General features: G+C 39.5%; 1 non-coding gene across 1 annotated transcript; it reads left to right on the top strand.

The window, feature by feature from the left end:
• The first annotated feature begins 7,101 nt into the window (after window positions 1-7,101).
• Window positions 7,102-7,208, top strand: LOC147939992 (small nucleolar RNA R71). The gene has a single exon (XR_015564792.1). It is a non-coding gene; the product is annotated as a small nucleolar RNA R71 (small nucleolar RNA).
• The last annotated feature ends 1,606 nt before the right edge of the window (window positions 7,209-8,814 follow it).

The following is an 8,814-nucleotide window of genomic DNA, read 5'->3' as shown; positions in this document are numbered from 1 at the left end:
TTGCCCTCAAGCAAATAAACAAGACATAAGAAGGTAGGTGAGGTTTGAAAGTGGGATCTCAGCTCATAAAGCTTGCCAATAAACCAGCTAGAATCAATGTCCAAGTTACTAGTACTATGATGCAAGTTGAATGAGTTGTACTTAAAGATGTTAGACAAGCTATCACAACATTTACTGATTTGAGCCTTTGATATTCACATGCATTCAAATCAACCATTTCCTTTAACATTCATTAATCAAGAACATGAATCAATCTTATGCAATGCTTAAACTCATTTGGTTTGGTAATAAAGGTTTAGAGACAATGATGGTCTCTTTTTAGAGTGGGGCTTATCAATATCAAGGTTCTCTCATAAAAAATGGATTGAGCTTTAGAAGAAGGCTAAAGGTAAGAACACTTAGACACATACAAGAACAAAACCTTGTCTACCCAAAGGCACCCAAAGTGTTTATCCTATCAATCTAAACCCAAATGATCCTATTTCTACCCTTTAACTTCTTCACTTCTCTTTCACCCTTTTCTCTTTTGATTTTAAAGTCTTAGGAGAGGTTTCATATTTGATCTTTCTAGTGGAATGGGGGTTTCTTACTTTATTGCTATGGTTCTCTTTTCTTCTTATTCTTTAAGACATAAAAGCATTTTGCTATACTCTTCTTTTCTTTCTTTCTTTTCTTTAACTAGAACCATCTTTAAACAACCTTATACTTTCCATTCTTTCACTAGACTTTGGTTTTACTTAAACACATTCCCCTCCTAAAGACTCTAACCTTTTCTTTCTCTTTTTCCTCTTTTCTTTTCAAAACAGCCAAGTCCCAAACCCAACAAGTGAACCACCTAGTCCTATCTAGTTTGAAAATTGCAAACTAGAACTACACAAGGCCTTACTCTTGTCAGTTCAAACCTAACACTTTCTACCAAGCTCAATCCCAAAATAGGCCTTACACTCACAAGAATAAACATGGCTTGAAAGAAGGGTTGGTTAAGGGGTAGGGGAAACTGATTTTAGTGTTTAATCAGCTTCTTGGATCAACAAGAGTGGGAAAAAGGAGAAAGATGATCCAAATATGTGTATGGTATCCATGAGTTTAAAGCAATGCACAAGTTGATAATTGAAAGTCAATATTAGGTTCTTATAAGTAGGAAATGACATCAAATCACAACATGCTTCAATTTAGACCAAATGCAATGCAGGAATTCAAGGCTTGGTTCAATCTTATGGTTCTAACTACTCAACTAGCATCAAAGTACTATTAACTTGGGCATTGATCCTAGTTTAGTGAATTAAGCAAGCTAACAAGGCAAAACTCATCATAGATCCCTAATGCAAATATTATACAGTCCTATATGAAACATGCTAGACAAGATGCTAATATGCAATGCAGACTACATGAACACTCTTTTTTTTTTTTATATATAAAGATTTTTTGCAAAATTTTTCAAATTTTTAGAGTTTTTCTATGCGATAGATGAAATGCAATTACTAACATGATTATGCTAAAAATTTGAAATAAGAAAACAAAACACAACATCAAATACTATCTCAAACCCTTCCCCAAACTTAAATCACACAGTCCTTTGTGTGAAAGAAATTTGATAGAGGATTCAAGACTAAAACGAAACACAATATGACATGCAATGGTATTTACAATGAAGGTGATAGTGTTACCTCATGGATTGTGGAAGAAGCTATCCACATCTTCATTCATGCTCTCCAAAGTGTAGTTGGGGTCTTGTTGCTGACTTGGAGAAGGAGATTGGGGCAACTCGACTATGGCCATCGAATGGTACTCGGTCGAGTGCTCGGTCGAGTGGGGGGGTCGAGTTGGATGCCGAGTCTCCTTTTCTTCTTCTGTTTTGACTCCTTTGCTTCCCTGATTATGAAAACAAAAAAAGAAATATCAAATTAACAAAATCCTAATCATTATGTACAGGGATACCGTAGGGACTTCCTCCCTAGTGAGCTTGTTTAAAGTCACTAAGCTTGACTTTTTCTAGTTCTTCAAGCTTGGGGAGCATCTTTGAGAAGCATTGTATTCTTCTCATGTTTTTGCTTTTCTCCCCAGTATTTCTTAACTCTCTGACCATTGACTGTGAATTCACTACCATCCTTGTTTAGAAGTGTGACAACTCCAAATGGTAGAATCTCCTTTATTTCAAAAGGACCTCCCCATCTACTTTTCAACTTTCCAGGAAATAGCTTGAGCCTTGAATTGAAAAGCAAAGCTTGGTCTCCAGCCTTTAGATTCTTAATGAGAATTTTCTTTTCATGGAAAGCTTTTGTCCTCTCCTTGTAGATTTTGGAGCTCTCATAAGCTTCCATTCTGATTTCTTCAAGCTCATGCAAGTCAAGGCTTCTCTTAGCTTGTGTTGTCTCTATATCCAGGTTCAAAAGCTTAATTGCCCATAAAGTTTTATACTCAACCTCAACTGGAAGGTGGCAAGACTTTCCATAGACAAGTTGGAATGGGGTTCTTCCTATTGGTGTCTTGAAAGCTGTTCTATAAACCCAAAGTGTTTCATCACGTTTGCTAGACCAATCTTTTCTTGTTGCTCCCACTATCCTTGATAGAATGCCCTTGATTTGCTTATTTGACACTTCAACTTGCCCACTTGTTTGAGGGTGATAAGCAGCTGACACTTTGTGTTTAACCCCATATTTCCTTAGCATTCCTTCAAAGATTTTGTTGATGAAGTGTGTCCCTCCATCACTAATCACAAATCTTGGAATTCCATATCTAGGGAAAATTACGGTCTTGAATAGCTTTAGAACCACCTTGTGATCATTAGTAGGGCTGGCAATAGCTTCTACCCATTTGGAGACATAGTCCACTGCTACTAGTATATAGACATTCCCATTTGAAGGAGGATTAGAAGGTCCTATGAAGTCAATTCCCCACACATCAAATATCTCAACTTCAAGAATTGGATTTTGGGGCATCTCATTCCTTCTTGTGATATTCCCCATTCTTTGGCAATCATCACACTTTGTGATGAACTTGTGGGTGTCCTTGAATAATGTAGGCCACCATAAACCAGCTTGTAAGACTTTCTCGGCTGTCTTGAAAGTTGCAAAATGTCCTCCATAAGCAGAACCATGACAAGGTCCTAATACTCCTTCAACTTCATTCTCTGCCGTCACCTTCTAAACAGTCCATCTAATCCCTTTTTGTATAAGTAAGGTTCATCCCAATAGTATCCATTGATGTCTTTGAGGAGCTTCTTCTTTTTATAGGGATCCGTGTCTGCTGGAATTTCTTCACACACCTTATAATTGACTATGTTAGCATACCAAGGTAGATCCTCACTTTCAAGTGCCATCCAATCCTCCATCTCATCATGCTCGATCGAGTGCCCAAACATACTCGATCGAGTGCCCAAACATACTCGATCGAGTGCTTGTTCGAGTAGTTGGTCGAGTTGGAGGCCGAGTTGTCCCAATTTGCATCAGTTTCTCCTCAAGCATTGAATCATCAATTGGAATCTCCTCCTCTATCCTCATTCAGGACAAATGATCAGCTACTCCATTCTCTATTCCTTTTTTATCAACTATTTCCATGTCAAACTCTTGAAGAAGCAAAATCCATCTCAACAACCTTGGTTTATTGTCCTTCTTTGAGTAGATGTGCCTCAAAGCAGTATGATCAGTGTACACAATTACCTTGGATCCCACTAGGTAGCTCCTGAATTTTTCAAAGGCAAACACCACTGCAAGAAGCTCCTTCTCTGTTGTTGAATATCTTCCTTGAGTTTCATCCAAAGTTCTACTTGCATAGTGAATCACATGCAGCTTCTTATCTTTTTCTGGCCAAGAACTGCTCCTACTGCAAAGTCTGATGCATCACACATAATCTCAAATGGAAGATCCCAGTTTGGGGCCTGGACTATTGGGGCTGATATCAAGGCAGCTTTGATCTCCTTGAAAGTTTTCAAGCAATCTTCATCAAAGTTGAATTCAGTCTCCTTGCAAAGCAACCTTGTTAATGGCCTAGCTATCTTTGAAAAATCTTTGATGAACCTTCTATAGAACCCAACATGACCAAGAAAGCTTCTTATATCCTTAACTGTCTTTGGTGGTTGAAGTTGAACCATGACTTCAATATTTGCTTTATCAACCTCAATACCCTTCTCTGAAATCTTGTGACCAAGGACTATCCCTTCTTCAACTATGAAGTGACACTTTTCCCAGTTTAAAACTAGATTTGTCTCCTCACATCTCTTTAATACCCTGCATAAATTAGCAAGACAAGAAGAGAAAGAGTTTCCATAGACAGAGAAGTCATCCATAAAGACTTCAACCACCTCCTCAATAAGATCAGAGAAGATTAACATCATGCACCTTTGAAAGGTAGCTGGAGCATTACATAATCCAAATGGCATCCTCCTATATAAAAATGTACCATATGGACATGTGAATGTTGTCTTCTCTTGATCATTAGGATGAATAGGAATTTGGAAAAATCCAGAATATCCATCCAAGAAACAATAATGGGTATGATTGGCTAATCTTTCCAACATTTGATCAATAAATGGAAGAGGAAAATGATCTTTTCTAGTAGCAGAATTAAGCTTCCTATAATCAATGCACATTCTATGTCATGTTATAGTTCTAGTGGGAATTAACTCATCATGATCATTCTTTACTACAGTAATTCCTCCCTTTTTTGGGACACAATGCCTTGGTTAAACCCAAGTACTATCCGAGATAGGATAGATCACACCAGATCCAAGCAACTTAAGAATCTCCTTCTTTACTACTTCCTTTAGGTTTGGGTTAAGTCTTCTTTGAGGTTCTATGCTAGAATAAGATTCATTTTCAAGATGAATTCTATGCATGCAAAGACTAGGTGAAATTCCTTTAATATCATCCAAAGAATAACCAATAGCCTTCCTAAATTTCCTTAACTCAACTACTAGCAAATCAAGCTCTTCACTTTTCAAATTAGCATTCACTATTACAGGATAAGTAGAGTTTTTACCTAGAAAAACGTACCTTAGCCGAGATGGGAGAGGTTTAAGTTCTACCTTTGGTGCTTTCATCTCAGACAAATCATTTGTAGAAGATTCGGCATTACACTCGGTCGAGTGGTGTTGCTGCTTGGTCTAGTATGTGCTCAAGTTGGTGGTCGAGTGGGAGGTCGAGCTCTTTGTTTCTGCTACCTGCACTGACCAGACTTTCTCTTAATGCTGGCAGCCTCTCAAAAACCTCTGGGTGGTCCGATTCTCTACTGGAGTCCAGTATTTCTTCATAGGTCTTGGTTTCTTTATGGATGAACCCTTCCTCTCCACTTTTGGTAAAAACAGTTCTAAGGTGATCTTGTTCTGCTAGTTCTTCCTTCGATTCTCCTGCTAACTCGTCCAACTCTTCAACCCAAAAGACTTGTCCTCCAATTGTTGGTTTCTTCATAGCCTCTACAATGTCAAATGTCATTTTGAGGTCCTCTCCCAAGTTGAGATCAATCTTTTCTTGTCTCACATCAATTATTGCTCCTGCTGTAGCTAGGAAAGGTCTCCCCAAGATCAAAGGATCTTTTGGTTCTTCATCCATTTCCAAGACTACAAAGTCAGTTGGGACTTCCACTGCTCCAACCCTAACTGGTAGATCCTCCAAAACACCAGGTGGTAGTCTTATTGATCTATCAGCTAAGATCAGGGATATGTTGCATTGCTTATACCTTGTAAACCCTAGGCGCTTAGCAACTGATAGGGGCATTAGGCTTACTGAGGCTCCTAAATCACAAAGGCATCTGTTGAAGGTTAAAGGGCATATAGAGCAAGATAGAGTGAAGGAACCAGGATCTCTTAGCTTTTGAGGGTTCACTTGCTTTTGGATTATGGCACTACACTCATGGCTAAGAATCACCATCCCTTGAACTTCTTTGATCCTTTCCATCACAACATCTTTCAAGAATTTTTGGTAAGGAGGGATCATCACAAAGGCATCTATTAGAGGCATCCTAAGATCAATCTCTCTATCTTGTTTGTCAAACAATGCTTTGTATTTTTCAACCATCTGCTTCTTAAATCTTCCTGGGAAAGGTAGTGGAGGCTTGTAAGGAGGAGGAATGAATCAGACTTCTTTTTCTTTGGTGGTAGCTGGCTTATCTTTCTCCTGAGAAACTGCTCGATCAGCCACTCAATCGTGTGCCTGGTCGAGTGGCTCATCGAGTTCAGTCGCTTCCTTATTCTGAGTCTCTTCTTTTTGAAAATCCCCCCCAACTTGTTCTACACTATCCTCAGTGTCTGGTAAAGCTCCTTGTCTTGGTGGTAGAACTCTCCCACTGCGGAGATTGATAGCATTAGCAGACTCTATAGAGTGCATAATAGCTTTGCCCTTGTTTTGGTCTTGCTTTGGGGAAGAATTCATTCTGGTTTCCATAGTCTCAATCCTGGAAGTCAGTGTGTCAAACTTGGCATGTAGTTCACTGTATATGGTTTCCATCCTTTGTTTTATCTCAACAAATTTGTTTGCTGCCTCAAGCTGCCCATTTGCTTGCCCAATCAACATTTGTTGCATCATAGCTCTCAAATTTGGTTCTTGGCCTTGGTTAGTCTGAAACCCTGGTGGGGGACACAATTGGGGCTGGAACTCTTGATGTTGCTGCTTGGGTACATAGTTGTGTTGCTATTGAGGCTGTTGAGGTTGTTGAGTTGGGTAGACTTGATCTTGAGGATTGGCCACATTAGTGCTTCTATAGGAGAGATTGTTGTTCTTGAATCCTCCTTGGTTGTAACCTTTGAATCCTCCTTGATTATGTATGTAGCACAACTCAGCAAACTCTGCATCTCCTTCTTGAACTGGAACCTCTTTTTCACCAATGAAATGAATGGCTTTTTGCTGGCTTAGGAGAATTTTGTCCAACTTCTCATTAACTGCCTTCAAGTCCTTCTTATACTTTTCCTCTTGATCACTGGAGGTGAACCTTACTGTTCTGTCATAGTCCTCATTATAATTCCCATCTGATTGAGCAAAATTTTCAACCAACTCCTAGCCTTCTTCCACATTCTTGTTGAGGAAATTTCCATTGGAGGCTGTATCAAGAAGCATTCTTATCTTAGGTAAGACTCCTCTATACAAGGTACTGAGCAAGGACTCATTGCTGAAACCATGGTGAGGACATTGAGTTTGGAAACCTTTGAATCTCTCCCATGCCTCACAAAAGGTTTCATTATTCCTTTGAGCAAAACCAGAAATCTCATTCCTCAACCTAGCAGTTCTTGCATTGGAGAAGAACTTGGCTAGAAAAGCTTTCTTGCAAGCATCCCATGTGGTTATTGCTCCAGTAGGAAGAGTCTTCTCCTAGATATGAGCTTTGTCTCCAAGGGAAAATGGGAATAGCCTTAACTTGAAGCCATCTTCACTCACACCATTGATTTTAGTGAGTCCACAAATCCTGTCAAACTCATCAAGGTGGTCTAGGGGATCCTCCATTGGCAACCCATGGAATGTGTTGGCTTGAGTCATAGAGATCAATCCACTCTTGATCTCATAATTATTATTAGCAACAGCAGGAGGCACAATACCAGCTCTTTGGTTATGTGTGTTTGGTGCATCCCCATCACCAATGTGTCTAGCTCTTTAATCATGGTTATCTTGTTGCTCCATGATTACTTGATCCTCTTGTTCTTGCACTACTCTTCTTCTCTGATGTCTTAAACCTCTAGGTAGCCTGTTGATGTTGTCAAGAAGCCTTTGGAGATTCTTATTACCCTGAGACCTTGTTTGCATTAACAAACTCGATCGCCCACTCGGACAGGTACTCGGTCGAGAACAGGCTCGAGTTGATGGTCGAGTCGACTGGGAAGTGAGGTATATTTTTATCCGGGACTTGGCTCGATCAAGTACTTGATTACTCACTTGGTTGAGTGGTGATTGAGTTGAAGGTCGAGTGGTGCCTGAAACGCAACACAGACAAGCAGAAGAAGAATTCGAGATTAGTAATGAACAAAGTAGATACAGAACTCAATCTTAGACTTATGTGGATGCTAAATGTCACAAACAAACATTCAATTGTGGCAACGGCGCCAAATTGAAACTTTGTATTTATGGTGGGTGATGATGAATGAGATGATATGATGTGATGAGTAGAAATCAAGGGGTTTCAATTCCCTTTATGATGTTGCCGTATAAAGAGTGTCAATCCAAATCTGAGTGAGATGCAAGCAATCAGGACATGCACATTTATCTAAGTTGAGCCAATTATAAAGGATGTTTGTCACTAACAACCTAATGATGAATGTAAAATGCAGAATGTAAAAGCTTATAAAACTAGATGCTAAAAGTAAAGAGAACAGGATGATCTAAACAACAATGCAATGAAACAGAAATAGAAACTATAGTAATGCAAGTAATAAACTAATGCAAGGCAAGTAATGAACAGGAAACTAAATGAATGTAACAGAAAAGCAACTAAAATGAAACAGGAATTGAAACAGGTCAAACACAAAGCATAAACAAGAGTTATGGGGATGAGCTCGAGCAAGCACTCGATCGAGTGTGCGATCAAGTACAAGGTCGAGTCGGACAAATGCGAGAAACAGGGCAATGCAAACAAAACAGAGCAAGACAAAAGTAAATCAAACAACGTGTGTGGAGTGAGATTGGCTCGAGCGTGACAGCGGAGGCGTGGGTTGAGTCTGATTCCACGCCGTCGGTTGAACCTTGCTCGAGTCGACGATGGTTGAGAACACACGGTGGTGGTTGAACTCTGCAACACCTCTTCTTCATTATCCCAAACCTCTTCCTTAATTTCCTTGGAGGAGAACTTCTCATTGTACCTTGGAGTTTCTTGATTTGCCCACTCATCTCCTTCACC

The sequence above is a fragment of the Camelina sativa genome, chromosome 8 (genome assembly GCF_030686135.1).
Source record: "Camelina sativa cultivar CO46 ecotype springtype chromosome 8, ASM3068613v1".
In the NCBI taxonomy this organism is placed as follows: domain Eukaryota; kingdom Viridiplantae; phylum Streptophyta; class Magnoliopsida; order Brassicales; family Brassicaceae; genus Camelina; species Camelina sativa.
Note: the sequence above shows the minus strand (reverse complement) of the source record. Positions and strands in the feature narration are given on the sequence as shown.